This window comes from Trichosurus vulpecula, chromosome X (assembly GCF_011100635.1).
Source record: "Trichosurus vulpecula isolate mTriVul1 chromosome X, mTriVul1.pri, whole genome shotgun sequence".
NCBI lineage: Eukaryota > Metazoa > Chordata > Mammalia > Diprotodontia > Phalangeridae > Trichosurus > Trichosurus vulpecula.
The window spans coordinates 35,088,249-35,106,068 of NC_050582.1; the positions used below are offsets into that span (position 1 = coordinate 35,088,249).

Sequence of the window (17,820 nt, forward strand, 5' to 3'; positions counted from 1 at the left end):
CTCCCAATGGCTACAGAGAAGGTCTAGGTGAATTCTTTCACATTTGATGAACCAGCTCTCCCAACTCTGACCTCATTATTAGGACCTCATTGTCATGGATAAGTAAACTAAGGCTTAGAGAGGTTAAGTGACTGTTACCTGGCAGAGCTAAGACTTGGACCCAGGAGTCCAGATTCCAAAGTCGATGTCTTCCCCAATCTAAGACTCTGCCACATATAGTACCTGATATAGCCCTCTGTGGCCAGGCTGCTGTCCAGCATACAGTAGGAGTTCGGAAAGCACATGCTTTGCCTGTGTAGTCACTGCCTTGGATGGGTTTATGTTTACACACAGACTCTGCTTTGAATTTTTGAGAGAAAGAACTATTTTTAAGAAATGACTTAATTAATATTTTTTGTTGTTACATCATTTTTCTTTCCCAATAAGTTGTCCTCCTTCCCCTTCCCAGAGAGTTATTAGAATAAAAAAGAAGAGGAGAAAATAGAAAAGCCAACATAGAAAAAAGATTTTTTAAAAAGAGAAGACAAACTAGTTCAACAAAACTAACACATCAAACAAATCGGACATTATATGCTGTGTTCCACATTTCATAATCCTCCACTTCTGCAGAGAAGGGACAGCAGTGTATCTTCAAATCTAATCCTTGTAGCCAAGCAGAGAAAAGGCTATTTCTTTCTTTCTTTCTTTTGGTATTAATGGATTTTTGTTGATGCCTATTATTTTTAGATCGCCTAGATTCCCCCTCTATCCCTCTCCTACCTCCTCTCAAAGAGTCAACCCTTATAACAAAGAATTTTTTTAAAAGGAAGAAACAGAGGAAAGGGGAAGGGGAATCAACAAAACCAGTTAATACATTGAAAAAAATCTGAAGCTATTAGTCAATGTTCTACAGCTGCGCAAAACCTGAAATGGGCATGCCTCAACTTCCCCTCTCCCCCACCTCATCCGCTACACCAATGCACAGGAACAGGAGGTGTCTTCTTTTAACTCTTTTGTGTGACCAAGCTTTATGTACTTCATATATATATATATATATTCATACATATACATACATATATATATATATATAATTAGTGAAAGGGCTATTTCAAGAAAGATAGAATGATAATATTTGCAAAGCATTTAATTCAGTGCCTGACTCATAGCAGGCACTTAATAAATGCTTAGTCCTTTCCCCTATTTTCAAACATTCCTCAGAGTATAATGGGAAGAGATCCAGATTTGGCAGATACAGATTCAAATCTCACCTCTGGATGAACCGAGGCAAGTTGCTTTCTCTTTCTCTGGGCCTCAGTTTCTGTTGGAGGACAGAAGGTCCTGAGACACTCTGATCATCTTTAGGGCTTATGCTCCAAATCCCAGAACCACCATTTTTATTTCAGGAGAATCCCTACATTAGACTGCCATGAGAAGGGTACGGCTATAGATAGAAGTACTCCAACCTATTTTACGTTGCACCGTAGTCCCAGATCCTCGCCAGGGGTATAATCATACAGCTCTAGGTCATTGTCCCCAACAAGGAGTATCTCCAGGCTATTAATGAATCAAATGAGGGGAATTTTATGGCAAGTTGGTAGAGCCATGGGGCCACTGAGGGACCTGAGAAGCACCAGAGTACAGTAGACAAGACACCTGGATCAGAAAATCACAGGTTTAACACAAGAAGGGACTTCAGAGGTCATCTAGTTCAGAAGTATTAAATACACCACACTGGGCCACATGTGGCCCACAAAACTCCCGAGCACTGAGCAAATTACAGTGAAATGTAATTGGGAAATATTTAACAAAATAAGTGAAAATACAATAAAACATACATGACATTAATATGTGGCTTTCTAAGGCAATATGTGTCCACAGGGATCCTTAGGTACAGCCTAGTAGTCCCTGTTTCTACTTGAGTTAGACACCATGATCTAGTATCAGGGTGGGGAACCTGCGGCCTTGAGGCCATGTGTGGCCCTCTAGGTCCTCAAGTGTGGCCCCTTGACTGAATCGAAACTTCACAGAACAAATCCCCTTAATAAAAGATTGTACTTCATAGGCCCTCTATCCCAATATTGCTGCATATATGATTTAATTTTTAAATATAATTTCTTTTCAATTTAATTAAACTTAATTAATTTAATTTCTAATTTAAAAGTAGATTTATTGATGTGTTTTTGTTTTTATATCACTGGTACTTCCCAATAAGTCTCTTACCCTAGAACCATCACTCATAACCAATGAATACATTGGCCAATGAATGAGTTTAAAAGTGAAAGGCAGAACAAGAGATGGCAGGACAGGTGATCATGATCAGAGAGAGGAATTTCCAAATTCAAAATCAAGGAGGCAGCACAGTCATGGATAATGGTGAGATCTAAGGTATCTCTGCGGGTGGCTGAGGAAGCTGAAGCATCATGACAGTTGAGGATACTAATGAACTTGGAGGCCAAGCTGTTTGAGAGGACATCAGAATGTATATGAAATTCCCCAAGTATGAGGGCTGTGAGCCAAGTACAGAAGAGAAGCTATGAGTATATTCCATATGGACCAAAAAGAGATGATAATGTATTATCTTACCTTAGCATGGTGCCTAGCACAATGGAAGTGCTCTTAAAAATGCTTATTGCTTTCCCTTCCCCTGTGAGCCAGGTACTGAACTCCTTGAGAAAGGACAGTGTCCATGGAGCTGATCATAATGACTGAGTAAGTGATTCAAGAAGCTGTCCAGGCTTTGTTCACACCCACTGAATGATTACTGAGATATGTTCATACTTGGTGAAGGTATGTGGACTCCGCATCTAGTCACTAACTTTAAGTGGAGTATGGTGACTGTCTAGGAGAGCTAACTGAACCCCTCACACTATACTAGGTTTCCTCAAACACACCTCAGGCCTTTCAGCCCCAATTTCCCAGCTAATCTGAGCAGCTAACATTTTTGTTGCTGCATTTTTTTCCTTGAAGACTCATGCATTCATTTATCCTACTCAGAAGCAGGATTTGCCCTTGAGCAAAACACAGGGGCCAGAAAGATCACAGAAACCTCAGAGTGTGAGTGGCACGGAGAAGTCAAGAACCATTTCAAGCCTTGTTTATTACACTGTGCTTGAGCTATTTCTGTTTCTGTCTTGACTCTCACCAAAGCAAAGATCACAACATTTTTTTCCTTCAAGCATGTTTCTGTGATAAAGCTTTTCTGCCATATAGTCAAGTTCACAGGGCACTGAGGCATGTTCATTTTTTAAAACTACAGATAGTAGGAGATAGGAAGGCGAATGGCCACAAACATCTTTGGCCTTAGCTGAATGATCCAATTAAACTCAACTCAACAAACATTTAGTGAGTACATATTAGGTCCAAGACACAGTGCTAAGTGCTTTGGGAGACACAATGGGGGAAATACAGTGCAGTGCCTGAAAGAGGCAGACTGGTAGTGCAGAAGGACGCTGATCTGGAGTCAAAGGACCTGAGATGAAATCTCATCTCTTCTGCCTAATACATATGTAAGCTCAGGAAAGTCACAGCAATTTTCTGGTAAACAGTTTCCTCATTTGTAAAATGAGGGGAAGGGGGTGAACTAGGTGAACTCTAAGGCTCCATCTAATAATAATAAATAGCAATTATATAGGGTTTGAAGCTTTTCAAGGACATTGACAAATATCATTTTATTTGCTCTTCACAACAACTATGGGAGGTAATTGCAATTATTATCCCTGTTTCACAGATGAGGAAACAGAGGCTCAGAGAGGTTAAATGACTTGCCCAAGCATCTAAGACTAGCTGTGAACTCAGGTCTTCCTGATTCCAGGTCCAGTATTCTCTTCCCCACCCCCTCTCAGGAAGCTCACAGTCTAAATAGTTATAATTATTATAAGTCTTGCTAGCATTAATAGAGTGTCTACTATGTGCCTAGTATTGTAATAAGTGCTTTACAATTATTATTTCATTCGATCCTCACAACAAACCTGGGGTGGAGGTGCTATTATTATCCCCATTTTACACATAAGGAAACTGAGGCAAACAGAGGTTGTGACTAGCCCAGTGTCACACAGCTAGAAAGTGCCTGACGTCACATTTGAACTTATCTTCCTGACTCCAGGCCCAGAGCCATCTAGCTGCCTTCACCCTCAAGAAGCCTACAATAAAAAAGGGACTAAGACATAAACGATAGAAAGGAAAACAGGAAAGTGCTAGGAGAGTCCACAAGGCTACCTGCAGGAAGCAGCATTAGGTCTGGGTCTCCAAAGAGAGGTAGGGCAGCAGTAATAAGAGGTGTCATTTCTTAGGCCTTTAAGGTTGGCCAAACACATCACTGGCCTTATCTCTTTTGATCTTTGCAGCACCCCTCGGAAATAGTTGGTGTCATAGGATGAAGAATCAGAAAGGTCAGTGGCTTGCCCCACAGATGCACAGCTTATAAGTTTCAGAAATATGTCTTTAAGTGGAAGAGAGTGGGGAGAGGACATTTGGGCACAGGGAGTCACACAGTTAAAGGCACGGAGGTTGTAAACTACTGGCTGCACTTAGAGAAAAGTGAGCCAAGTGGTTTAGCTAAAGCAAGGGGCACATGAAAACAAGTAGTGTGAGATAAGCGTGGAAGGGCAGGTTAGGGCCTTGAATATAAGAGCTGACATTCTAGACTTGATTCAGTAATAGTAGTAATAAGTGAATCCACAAAGGAGCTGTGATTCTGTCAGCATAGGGAACTAGGGGAATGCCTCACATGGGAACTCCAACAGAGAGACAGAGGTCAACCCGTGGGTCAGTTAGTAAAGAGCTAAACCCTGAGGAGTTGACTGAAGCACATGGATATTAAGTGACTTATCTAAGGTCTCTCCGTCATAAATTTGTCAGAGATGCAATTTGAACCCAGGTCAAATGCGTTTTCCGGTATATACTATATAGTATACAATGAGGAGGACTAGATATGATGGAGGCATCATAGGTTTTTGAAGAGAAGATTAATTGGGCATTTCTATGTGGGATGCACTGGAGAGAGAAGAGGAGGGGGCAGGTTAGGAGCTGAATAGAACTTCTCCCCAGAAGATGATAGGTTTGTCTTTCGTCTATTGGGATTACATGGTTGTGAGAGAGGGAGAGAAGGTGGTGGGCTGAATTCCTTTTAGGAAAATTTTCTTTATTCTTCCTTTTATTTTTTTGGAAACAATTGGGATTAAGTGACTTATCTAGGGTCACAAGCTAGTAAGCGTCTGAATCCAAATTTGAACACAGGTCGTTCTGACTCCAGGGCCAGTGCTTTATCCACTGAGTCCCCTAGCTTCCCCTTGGGTGAAATTTTCAATTAGATTTCACAGCCACCTCTGTTATGTGTGTAGCCAGTGAAAATTCATGTGCAGTAACTTTAGGATTAGAGGCAGCTGATGGGTCAGTGGATAGAGTGCTGGTATAGGAGTCAGGAAGACATGAGTTCAAATCCAGCCTCTGACATTTACTAGCAATTGGACCCTACACGAGTCACTTAACCCTGTTTGCAACAGTTTCTTCAAAGGTAAAATGATGATCAAACCTACCTCACGGAGTTATTACGCAGATGGAATGAGATATTATTTGTTTAAAAAAGCACTTGGCACAATGATTGGCATGCAGTAGGCACTATAGAGAGTCTTGTTCCTTTTCCTTAGGAGCATGCTATCTGGGTAGCTTCATAGGATCCTACTGTAAGGGAGGAGCCTCTGGAAAGGAATCCATGTTAGAAGAACAAGGCGAACTGTTCATGTCTTATATTAGGGAAAGGCAACCAAGAACTCATGGGGAGCTGGAAGTATGATGAGAGTATGTTATGTTGGTTTCCCTAGCAACTCCAGAGAGTGCTGAAGAGATTCCAGAGGTAACTGGTCCCCTAGAATGCTGCAGGGCCTTCCTGGATGGCAATGTCACTAGAGGACATTATCATATCACCTCTAGATCAGGGGTTCTTCTGTTTTTTCTTCCTGGCCCCCTTTGGTTGTCTGGAGAAGCCTAAGGCCTCCTTTCCAGAACAATGTATTTAAATGCATAAAATAAAATACATAAGATTCCAAAGGAAACCAGTTGTATTGAAGTAGTTATCAATTTAAAAAAATTCATGGACCCTTCTTAGAATAATATTTTTAAAAGCATAAAATACAAAGATTATAAACAATCAATTATTTTGAAATATAGTTATCAAAGTATAAAAAAAACAACTAAACCAACAGACCCTATTTTAAGAAGCCCTCTCTGGATGGAGAATGTTAGTCAGTCAACTAGCATTTAAACACCTACTATGTACCAGACACTGTGCTGACATATGGGCATACAAAGAAAGGCAAAAAAAAAAAAAAACAAAAAAAAACCAGTCCCTGCTCTCAAGGAGCTCACAATCTAACCAAGGAGACAATATGCAAACAAACCTATACAGGATAAAACCTATACAGGATAAATTGGGGGTAATCCCAGAGGGAAAACATTAAGATTAAAGATAAGCGCGTAGAAGGTGAAGCTTTAGCTGAAATTTGAAAGACACCAGGGAAGCAAGGATGTGGAGATGAGGAGAGAGAGGCGTGGTAGGTAGCCAGCAAACATTCACAGAGCTGTGAAATGGAGGGTCTGGTTCCCAAGGAACAGGGAGGAGGCCAGTGCCACCGGATCTCTGAACATGTGAAGGAAAGGAGAGTCTAAGAACAATGGAAAGGTAGGAAAGGGCCAGGTTATGAAGGAAGGATTTTAAAAGCCAAAGGATTTTATATTTGATTATGGATATGATAGATAGCTGAGTGGCGGCTAGGTGGCGCTGCAGTAAATGGAGCACTAGGCTGGGAATCAAACAGACTTATCTTCATGAATTCAAATCTGAGTTCAGACACTTACTAGCTGTGTGACCCTGGGCAAGTCACTTCACCCTGTCTGCCTCAGTTTCTCATCTGTAAAATGAGCTGGATAGAGAAGGAAATGACAAACAACTTCAGTATTTTTGCCAAGAAAACCCCAACGTAAAGGGATCACAAAGAGTCAGACACAACTGAAACAACTAAACAACAATATAATAGAAGAGTCTGTGTGTGTGTGTGTGTGTGTGTGTGTGTCCACGTGTGTGTGTATGTGATATAATCAAACCTGCATTTTAGGAAGATTAGTTTGACACCTGGATAGAGGATAGGTTAGACTGGGGAGAGAGATGAAGTAGGGAGGCCAACCAGCAATAGGCCAGGGGTAAGGTGATGAGGGCCTGCACCAGTGTCAGAAGAAAGAAAGGGGGGGGGATTTGAGAGATGTTACAAAGGCAGAAGTGACAGTACTTGACAATTGATTAAATTAGAAACTTTAAATTAAACTGGACACAGAAGAGACCTCCAGCACGAGATGCCAATTGAAGTGGCTCATGGCCCAGGCTATTTGGAGCTGAAGCCTGTGGCAGAGAACACTGGAAGGATTCCAGGGCCTGAGATCTGCTTTGTTAGCACAGGTGACTGGCTTTACAGCACTATCAATCACCCACTCGCAGAGCCTGGAAGGTGGGACCAGAGACTGCAAGGTTTCCATCACTTAGAAGGATCAACCTGAGGGAAAAAATCATTTTTCATTTGGAAAAATACGTTTGGACTTTTTTTTTATTTAAAGTCCACTTTGGCCCAGGTTCCCCATTGAACCAAGAGGTCCAGGTTTTTGAAGAACATACTACAAGGAATGGCTTAAGGAAGGCATGAAGCCCAAGGAACTACCTCCTTGGACGTTAAGCTAGCGGTTCATAGAGCTGTGTACACAAAGTATCAGAATAAAGGTGAATACACATAAAATACAGTATTCTTCATTAGGCCAAAATGTAGCGCATATTCTACAGAATAAAGACTTCTCTGAGCAACACTTTATTCTTGTAAAGTTCTAGCCCCAAGTCAGCTATGAAAAGTACAATTTATATGGAAGTGCTCCATCCAGGCAAGTAGATTTTCCAAGTGATTCAATAGAGCTTTAAGGATTAAACTTCTTATATAGTATTAGACTTCTTAGAGTCAAATCAACAAGCATTTATTAAGTGTTTACTATTTGCCAAACACTGGGTCATTTGACAGAGATACAAATAGAAGCCCTCATGTGCCTTGGGTAAGGGTAGTCAGCCCTGGGTTCCTGGAGTGATTTCTACCTTCTGGGGTTAGGGCCTTCTGGATATTTACAGTTTAGAGTGCTGGATCTTCAGGACCTTTTCTGGCATCTCTGAACAGAGTGTTAAGGACCTCAAAACTCCTGAGCCTATAGTATTGTGGTAACAGGCTGGTTGGTGCTATACTGTGTACCTACTACAGTATCCTGGAGCTTCCAAGGTCCCTACTTGGGGCTTTCTGAGCATTCTAGGGGTTTCTCAGCGTAACCTAACCCTCTGAAATTGCTGCCTTGAGGAAAAGCGGAGATTGGGATGCAGAGCTTCACAGGCTACACATGTCCTGCTTTTGTTTGCGGTGACACTGGCTTTGCCAGTGGCTTTCCTATTGCCAGGGGCCTTCTGACTTTTTTTTTTACAGTTCTGAGGTGGAAGAAGTCAGTCACTACAGTTTCTAATTGTATTTCTTGATCATTATTCAATCTGGTGTGAACTTCAGGGTTATGCTGGCCATAAGCAGCTTCCATATCTGCAAAATGAAGGTAGTAATAGCCCCTTCCTCACAGAATTATTGTGGGGACCAAAGGAGATAACACATGCAAAGCTCTTTGTTAATCTTATTAAAGAGCTACATAAGTGTTATCTAGGATGATGTAAAATTTGAGTAGTATGCCTTCAGTTCAGGCACACTTCTTGGCAGGAAGTCAAGTGTTAAAAGTTTACCAACTACTTTCTTCACAACAACCCTGTGAGGGAGGTAGTAAAACTATTATCCCCATTTTGCAGAGGAATAAACTGAGGCTCAGAGAGGTTAAGTGACTTGCCCAGGGTCACACAGATAGTCTGAGTCAAGATCTAAACCCATATTTCTCCTGACTCCAAGCCAAGGGAGTGATACCACTGTGAAATACTGTCATCCATGTTAAACCTATGTAAATAGTGGTATTCCAGTGTCAGACCAAGAAACAGGCTTATGCCTCTCTCCCTTTCTCCATACCTCTACCACCACTACCCAAAAGTCAATTTTCTCATTAGTTTATGGAAGACTAAGGATAATAATTGATGTTTCTATAGGGTTTTAAGGGGTATAAAATGATTTACATACACATCTCAAATGAGTTTCACACTAATCCTGGCAGGTACCGCCTTCCCCATTTTCCTTGTGAGCAAACCAGCTGCCAAAGTAGTTGTGACTTGCCTAAAGTCACCAAGCTAGTGAGTATCAAGTTAGGATTCAAATCCACTTTTCCTGACTCCAAGTTCAACAGGCTATCCCACAATGCCTAAGAAAAACTGTGGTTTGCTATGTTAACTTTATTAAGCCCAGAAACCTAGGCCTAGACCACAAATATTTTTTTTTTCAAAAATCACCAAGCTGCAGTCAGGCCTTATTTCTAGCCTCTGCCTTTGTCTTGCTGTATTGGCACAGACATTATCAAAGCATCATCTCAGTGTTGGAGCGGACCTCAGAGCACATCTAGTCCAACATTTACCAGAAAAAGAGCCCCTTCTCCTGCAACACTCTGGTACAATTGGTCATATAGCTTCCACTTGAAGATGGCTGATGACAAGAAGTCACAGCCTTCTGAAGCAACTCTTTACACTTTTGAAAGGCCTCAGGATCAGGAAGCCTTGGGGCTGAGTCCCCCTCACCCCTGCCTTTGACACACAGTGGTGGCAATAAGCAATTTTCTGCATCTTTCAGTGTTTTAGGCATTTTCCTAAGACAGTGGTTCTCAAAGTGTTGTCTGGGGACCCCTTTCTGCAAGGAAAAGGCCTTCGCAAGGTCAAAACTATATTCATAATAATACTAAGACGTTTTAATTTCTAATAGTTCACATATTGATAGATATAACACACATAAATAAAGTTCTTTGTGGGATCTTCAACATTTTTAAGAGTATAAGGGGGTCCCGAAAACAAAAAGTTTGAGAACCACTGCTCTAAGGCCATAAGTAGCAGAGAAAATGCCCACCTACATTGGTTGGACACCTACTATGTGTCTGAAGCAGGCCAAGTTTTCCTAAGTCTGTCCACTATGGCATATTGCCTTTCTTATAGTAATATTTTTTTTAACACTTAGAAAAATCCAGAGAGGAAGTTAAGTGAAAGAATGTGTTGTGGCAAGGAAAGGTCTGACAGGTGGAAGAAAGAATCTGGGGTCTGTCAGGTGGAAGAAAGAACTTGGGGAGCTCGACTGGAAATAAGCAATGTCTCTAAGGCGGTATGGACCACAGCATCAAGCTTCCTTCTTGGTGGTTATTTCTGGTTATTTTTAACCTTAACAATTTTTACCCTTAAGATGATTTTTGTACTTTACTAAAATAATAATGAGTAGCTAGGTGGTACAGTGGATAGAGCACTGGCCCTGGAGTCAGGAATACCTGAGTTCAGATGTGACCTCAGACACTTACTAGCTGTGTGACCCTGGGCAAGTCACTTAACCTTGATTGCCTCCAAAAAACAAAAGAAAAAAAATAATAATGAGGGTTTTTTATTGAGAAACTATTGTCAGTGCCAAACTAAGGATATGGATAAACACACTTATATGAAACCTAGGAGATCCAGTCAAATAGTGAATGCATTATTCACTGCCAAGCATTGGAGTATTAAGAAACATTAAACATGTCTAACTGAATTTTTCAGTATTCAGCTGGATATTTGTTTTTGGAACGACTTAGACTCTATAGTACCTTATTATCCTGAAAAGCTTAGTTTATCTCCCCAAGAAGCAATTCATTTTAGCTGTGTGTGAATACATACCTGATTTAATGGTGTTAACCGGCTCAACCAGAGTGGCAAGAAGTGCCTTATGGTTATAAATATGTAATGCTAACAATGACAATTGTCATTTCCAGTACTATCTAAGATGTGCAAAGTGCTTTCTTCCCAACAACTCTGTGAGGCAAGGACATCTGCAGAGGGAAAACAAAGCAGGACTCAAGATTCTGTCTCATTGAACATATACCAATACTCTCCACTGAAAAGTAAACATGCATTCAAACATCTGGCTTTTCTGGCTGTCTGATACGCTGTTGTGTTGAGATCATTTAGACAAAGCTTAAGCTTAGTTGCAAATGTATCTGCCATGTAATCATTAAGTGTGCAGAATGAGAAAGATAGCATAAGACTAGAAAAGGGAAAATGGCCTCATTTTCAGCAAAAGGAAAGAGAGTAGATTCTGCAAGCTGTAGGCCAGTGATTTTGGTGATGGTTACTGGAAAAAGTCTAGAAGAGATTATGAAAGGGAAGGGCAGTGAATATTTAGGAAAGGAAGCAGTTATCACACAGAAGCAGGCATGACTTCATCCAAAATAGGACCTGCCAGACTAACCCAATCTCTTTTTTTGACAGAGTTACTAGACTGGTGGATCACATAAATGCCATGCCTCTAAATTACCTAGATTTTTATGAAAGCATTAAAAAAATCTATCTTTGTGGACAGGATGGAGAGATGTGGGCTAGGAATAGTACTTTTAGGTGGATTTGGAACTGATTGAATGACTAGCTTCCAAGTGTATAGTCACTAATGGCTCTATGTCACATTCAATGGAGGTCTCTAGTGGAATGTTCCTGGGATGTGTCCTTGGCCTTGTGCTGTTTAACAATTACTTGAATGAAGGCATAGTTGGCACATGTGTTCGAGTTTTGAAATATATTGAATGTGATGGCTCGCCTTTTAAGATGCTTTACAATAATTTCCAAATGACAATTTTCCACATTACTTCCAGAAGCCAATATTTGGAGGGATCATTTAGGGTTTGGTGGAAAGAAGACTAGCTCTGTTAGACAACCAAGGTTCCAGTCTAGTCTCTGAAACTTACTACTTGTGTACCCTTGGACAAGTCACAACCTCCCTGAGGTCCAGTTTCTTCGTGTGTCCAATGAAGGGTTCGGACTAAATGGCCTCTGAGGTTCCTTCCAGCTCTCAAGTGATGCTCTCATTTTGATGCTCATCATATTGTTAGAGATATCGTAAAGGAGCTTGGGCTGCTTCAGGAAAGAGTGGCCCTCCTTGGTGGTCATCAAGCAGAAGCCAGATGACCAACTGATGGGTGTTATAGAGAGGAACCTTGCACAGGCATGGGTTGGACCAGATGGTCTCTGAGGTCTTTTTCAACACTGAGATTCCTATGATGTTACTTACTTTTCAAGCAGGTTTGCTTTTAAAATTTTTATGCTTAGTTTGTAAATATCTTTGAAATTTTGCTGGCATTATGGAATCACTTTTAAAATATATTTGGTATTATAACATGCACTATATATCATAATCACTAGAAGTAAATCCAAATTGGAAATATTTGCTTTTTTTTCTGTATTTAGGGTTTGGTGCTGGGTTCACCTGTTTTTCTCATTGTTTGAGTCCTAATTATCACTTTTGCTTTCACATCACTTCAAATGCCCAGTTTTATCCTTTTATCTGTAATGAACTTTGGTACCAAAAATATAGTTTTATGTGTATATATATATATACATATATATATATATACATACATAGTTTTACATATGTATACATATATATATATAATACAGTTATATATAAAAATATTATCAGTAAACTCTGGCTCTGTGAAGTCATTCTGGCAAACATTTGCTTAGGTATCACACATTGTTAGGCATGTGAACAGCTTCATTCTTGACCAATAAGAAAGTTACTTTTCGATTATTCAATCAATGTCAGTCTCTAATGGTGTCCAGGGGAGCTAGGTGCTAGTATAGTGCACAGAGCTCTGGCCCTGGAGTCAGGAAGACCTGAGTTCAAATCCAGCCTCAGATAATAATTAGCTGTGTGAACCTGCAGAAGTCATTTCACCCTGTTTGCCTCAATTTCCTCATCTGTCAAATGAGACGAAGAAGCAAATGGCAAACCAGTCTTTGCCAAGAAAACCCCAAATGGGGTCATGGAGAGTCAAACAAGACTGAAAAAATGAGTGAAAACAGCAACAGTGGATGTCCACTTTGGCTGAGTACACACAACTAAGACAGCCAAGTGGACAGGTTAAACTATAACTTCTTTGTTCATGGGGTAGTGTGAAAAACAATTTTCTTTTAAATCCCCTTCAGTTCTGACATTCGGGAAGTGAAACTCAGTTCAAATTCAGCAGCTTCTTATACGTTGGAAATGTTTGCAGGCTAAGACTGAGAATCTGGATTTGGTAATGTAGGTACAGCTTTATGATGCACTGATTCTCCTCTGAGGGTGTGTGTGTGTGTGTGTGTACATATGTGTGCCTACTACCAAGTTAAAAAGAGAGACTAGACCTGTGGTTTCATTGGTAGAGGGAACTCCTAGAGGAAGAAACCTCTGCCAACACAGCTTGCCACCTTCTTTGCAACTTGGTCTTAGGGAGTTGCACAGAGCATGGATATGTTAACTTGTCCAGGGTCACACAGCTAAAAGGTGTCAGAGGCTAGACTTGAACCCGAGTATTCCTGTTTCTGAGGATGGCCCTCTATATATGCTATACCGTGCTGCCTAACTAAGTTTAAAAGAATAGCAAACATATAAAGGAGTTGGTATTCTAGGCTTCTTATGGTTTTCTTTCTTTGCTTTAGGCATTTTCCTCCTGCCCCAGGAACACCCCGTGGCACATGCGCAGACCCCAAAATACCTACCACAGCTTCAAGGTATTACGTGGCTCCATCCTTTCACTGCCATACCTCAGGAGCTCATTACTTTTACTGGTCAGGGGGAAGACACACTTCAAAGCAAAGACTTTTAACGAAATAGCGTCATAAGAAAAGTAGTTTTCTCCTCCTGCGGCCGCTCGGCGCAGCGCGGCCCCGCTCGCTTCCCAGCCTGCCCCGTGCGGCTCGGGCATGCCCAGTGCGGGCGGTGCGGGCCCAGGCCTGGGGAGCGGCGCCGGCCGGGGCCGGAGGAGCCGAGCGGGACCGCGGGCAGGGCTGTGGAGGTCGTTAAAGAAGGGCAGGCGTTATGTGTGAGCGTTCACTTTGGAGCTTTTGTGGGAAGGGCACTGAACCCAGAGAAGGGCCAGTCTTGACCGTCACTAACTAGTTGAATGACCTTGAACCAGTCATTTAACTTCTCAGAGCCTTCCTTTTCTCTTATGGAAAAGTAAGTACCTCACTGAGCTCTCTGGTCCCTTCCTACTCTAAGGCTCTGTGTTTCCAGGCTCTTCACAATGAGAGATTTTGGGATCCTTCTCTTCCCTTCTCCCTGTAGTTGACGGTTTGGGTGGTGGAAGTGATGCAGAAGTAGAGATGGCTGACAGCGTCAAAACATTTCTCTGTGATCTTGTCAGGGGAATCCATCTGGGGCATCTGCACCATCTCCAAATTGGATGCCCGAATCCAACAGAAAAGGGAAGAGCAGCGTCGAAGAAGGGCAGGCCGTGTTTTAGCACAGAGGAGAGCCCAAAGTGAGGAGCGGAAGCAAGAGAGTGAGCAGAATTTTCCAGTGCTGTGCTTGGAATGGAGGAGTATTCTGGCTGAATCTCCTTTTATTTTACTGAGTATTTATCCCTGTGCTTCAGTCAGTAACAGCTCACATTATTGGAGATCCCTCTCTGCATGGAGATGTCTGGTCCTAGCTGGAGTTTATCCTCACCTCTATCTTTAGTGCTCTGTGGGTGCTCCCCCTGTTTGTGCTCAGTAAAGTGGTGAATGCCATATGGTTTCAGGATATTGCTGACCTGGCATTCGAGGTATATGGGAGGAAACCTCAACCATTCCCAAGTGTCAGCCAGATCATCACCAACGTGCTTTTTAACCTCTTACTACAGGCCCTTTTCCTGATCCAGGGCATGTTTGTCAGTCTATTCCCGATCCATCTCATTGGCCAGTTGGTCAGACTCCTACACGTGTCTCTTCTCTTCTCACTTTATTGTTTTGAGTACAGTTGGTTCAACAAAGGAATTGAATTGCATCAGTGATTATGTAACATTGAAAGGAATTGGCCTTACTACTTTGGATTTGGTCTACCCTTGGCCTTCCTCACATCAATGCAGTCTTCTTACATCATCAGTGGCTGCCTCTTCTCTATCCTCTTCCCTCTGTTCATCATCTGCGCCAATGAAGCGAAGACGCCTGGGAAAGCGTCTCTTCCAGTTACACCTCTTCTCCTTGGTGGTCTTCCTAAGCAACAGACTCTTTCACAAGACGGTCTACCTGCAGTCTGCCCTGAGTAGCTCAGCCTCTGCCGAAAAGCTCCCCTCACCTCACCCATCTCCTGCCAAACTGAAGGCTGCTGCAGCCCGCTGAGCTGCCTCCAAGGGGAGGGATGGCTTTGGGGGGAAGTGCTGGTGGTGGCTTCCTCAGTTTCCCCTCACCCAGAGAAAGCAGGACCCACCCTGCCAAGGGCCCTCAGCACATTTCCGTTATTTTCTGTGGGATCTGGAGTTTTACTATCTTGTGAGTGTCGGCCAGAATCTTTTTGATGCCAGGTGTGGATTTTTAATGCTGTCACGTGTCTCGGTGACCACAGATTTTTCTGCAGCTGTTTTCTAGCCTTTGCCAGCCCTGTGCCTGTGCTGATTTGAACACTTTGCTTTTCTCCCTGTGCCATCCCTCCCCTTTGCTCTGCCACCCTTGGATGAATGGATTTTGTAAATCCAGTTTGTTTGTTTTTGTGTGTGTGTGTGTTTGTTTGTTTGTTGGTGAAACCAGCTCATTGGGTGTGGAGGGAGGGGGAGTCTCTGAGCTAGTCCTGGTTACTTCCTTCTGCAGCCTTCACCGTCTTTGGTTCTTGTGACTCAGGTTAGGTTTCCATCCCTCCTACTTCACAGCAGAAAAGAAGAAAAAAAAAACCTGAAGAGGTGGGACTAGGTAGGGAACAGACCTCACACCACATGTGTTGGTTTGGTGAGCTAATGTGTCTCCATCCCTTTGTTTGCAGGAGGAGAAGACATAGCAGAGTTCTCTCACTGGTACTTTTAAGGTTCCCTAATCTCGAGGGGATATATCAGTTTTGGACAAGTGCCACCATTAGCACAGGATGCCCTGAAAAGTCAATCTTTTGCTAAGCAATGGATACAGCTCCGTTACTCAAAGAGGCAGAGCTCTGAAATTTCCTTTGTCAGGGCCACTGCCAGTTATATCCAGCACTTCAAGGGGATATTAGGTGCTTCACATGATCAGGAACTACAGTTAGAAAACTTAATGGAAAACATTAAACCTGTGGCTGGATGGGGTCATTTTACAGTAAGGTTGGGGGTCCAGCACACGTCAAAAATTGTACAATATAAAAGAAGGAAAAAATTAAACAAGGAGGAGCTTGTTTTCTCATGGAAATAGGCATACTGATTGGTGAAAATCATGAAGTTTATAATGGTATTTAAGGAACACAAGGTCTTGTTTGGGTTCAGAAAAAGGGAATTTAGAGTAAATGGGAAGTTTATTGTTCTAAGCATAATTGATGGGGAGATGGTTCTGCAAAGTATTGATCTGAAACTCAAGTCTCATCTCTTTCATGTAGTTTATACATGGGGATTGGCTTATGTCCACTCATTTAGTGGTTGGTTCTCAAAAACTGATAGTTTGGAATTGGTGAATTCACTTTTGTGTGTGTAAAGTGTCTTTATGTATGTACATTTTTGCTGTATATGTTTCGTAAAGGGAGAAAGATCAATTTAGATTCCAGTGTTCCTCATGCATTAAAAATTCCCATAAGGCAAGGGAAAAAAGATCAAGCAGCTTACTCAGAGCATTAAGAAAGCCTTTGAGGAGGGCAGTCTGTAACATAACTACTCTTGGTTAGCAGATGGACCTCTTCTCTGGTGTTTTCACAAGCAAATGTTAAATAAAATGCTAGAGTTGTCCACAATTGTGGGTGGGTGATTGCGAGTTTGTCTCACAGGCGGAAGCACTAAGTTGGAAATTATATACAATGAGAATTTGTGCACAAGAATTATTTGTAAAGCATACGGTTAAAGAAATCTTGGGCTATTTCAATACCTCTGGTATGTTCCAATAAGATCATTTGTGGTTTTGACAAAACATTTTAAGGCAGCGTTACGAAGAACCGCTTATAGGACTTTCCTTGCTGCTATCGATGGTTTGGGAGAGATAGTTTAAGCTGTCAAGCATTTTGGTAATTTGAAAAGTCATAATATAAACTTTTGAAATTTTTTTTCGCAATAAAATGAACCCCTTTGGAAGCAAATTAAAAAATATAAGAAAAGTAGTACTAGAAACGCCTCCCCAAATATGGGGCACATTCACCCACAAGAAGACACAACATCAGTGGGAAGGGTGGATATGCATAGGGATTATGTGAGGGGGCATACATATAGACAATATATGTAGCCAACACAGGTCAGAAGGTCCTACACAGGGAACGTGTGGCCAGTACACACATTGAGGTACAAATCATGCTTCTGATGCTGTAGGGCCACCAATGTCTTCTGGTCCTGTAATCATGTTGCTCTGCTGGACCTGCTCCTCAAAAGATATGTCAGTGCTACTGCTTTCCTGCATGCCTTGTCAACTGTCTCTGGCTTCTTGGCTTCATATCTTCAGGAACCAGTGCTGGCCATCTTAGCTTCTCTGTGCCAAGGTATGATGACAAGAAAGCCTTATCTTGATAAGTAGAGGCTGATAGCTTTTTAATCATATCTGAGACTATGAGCCATCACACCCAATCAAGCAACAGTGACCCTAAACCCTGTCCCTAACCCCGACAACAGCCAGACAGAACATACCCAGGCTAAGATCAAGTTCGTTGTTTTAATTACCCATGTCTGGTGCTGAACTGCAATCTGTTGTCTCAGACAATTATCTGACATGCCTAGAAATTCTATTTAGGA

The 17,820-nt window shown here is 41.9% G+C and overlaps 1 pseudogene; it reads left to right on the forward strand.

Annotated features, from left to right (window-relative positions):
• The first annotated feature begins 14,278 nt into the window (after positions 1–14,278).
• LOC118832914 lies at positions 14,279–15,266 on the forward strand (annotated as a pseudogene).
• The last annotated feature ends 2,554 nt before the right edge of the window (positions 15,267–17,820 follow it).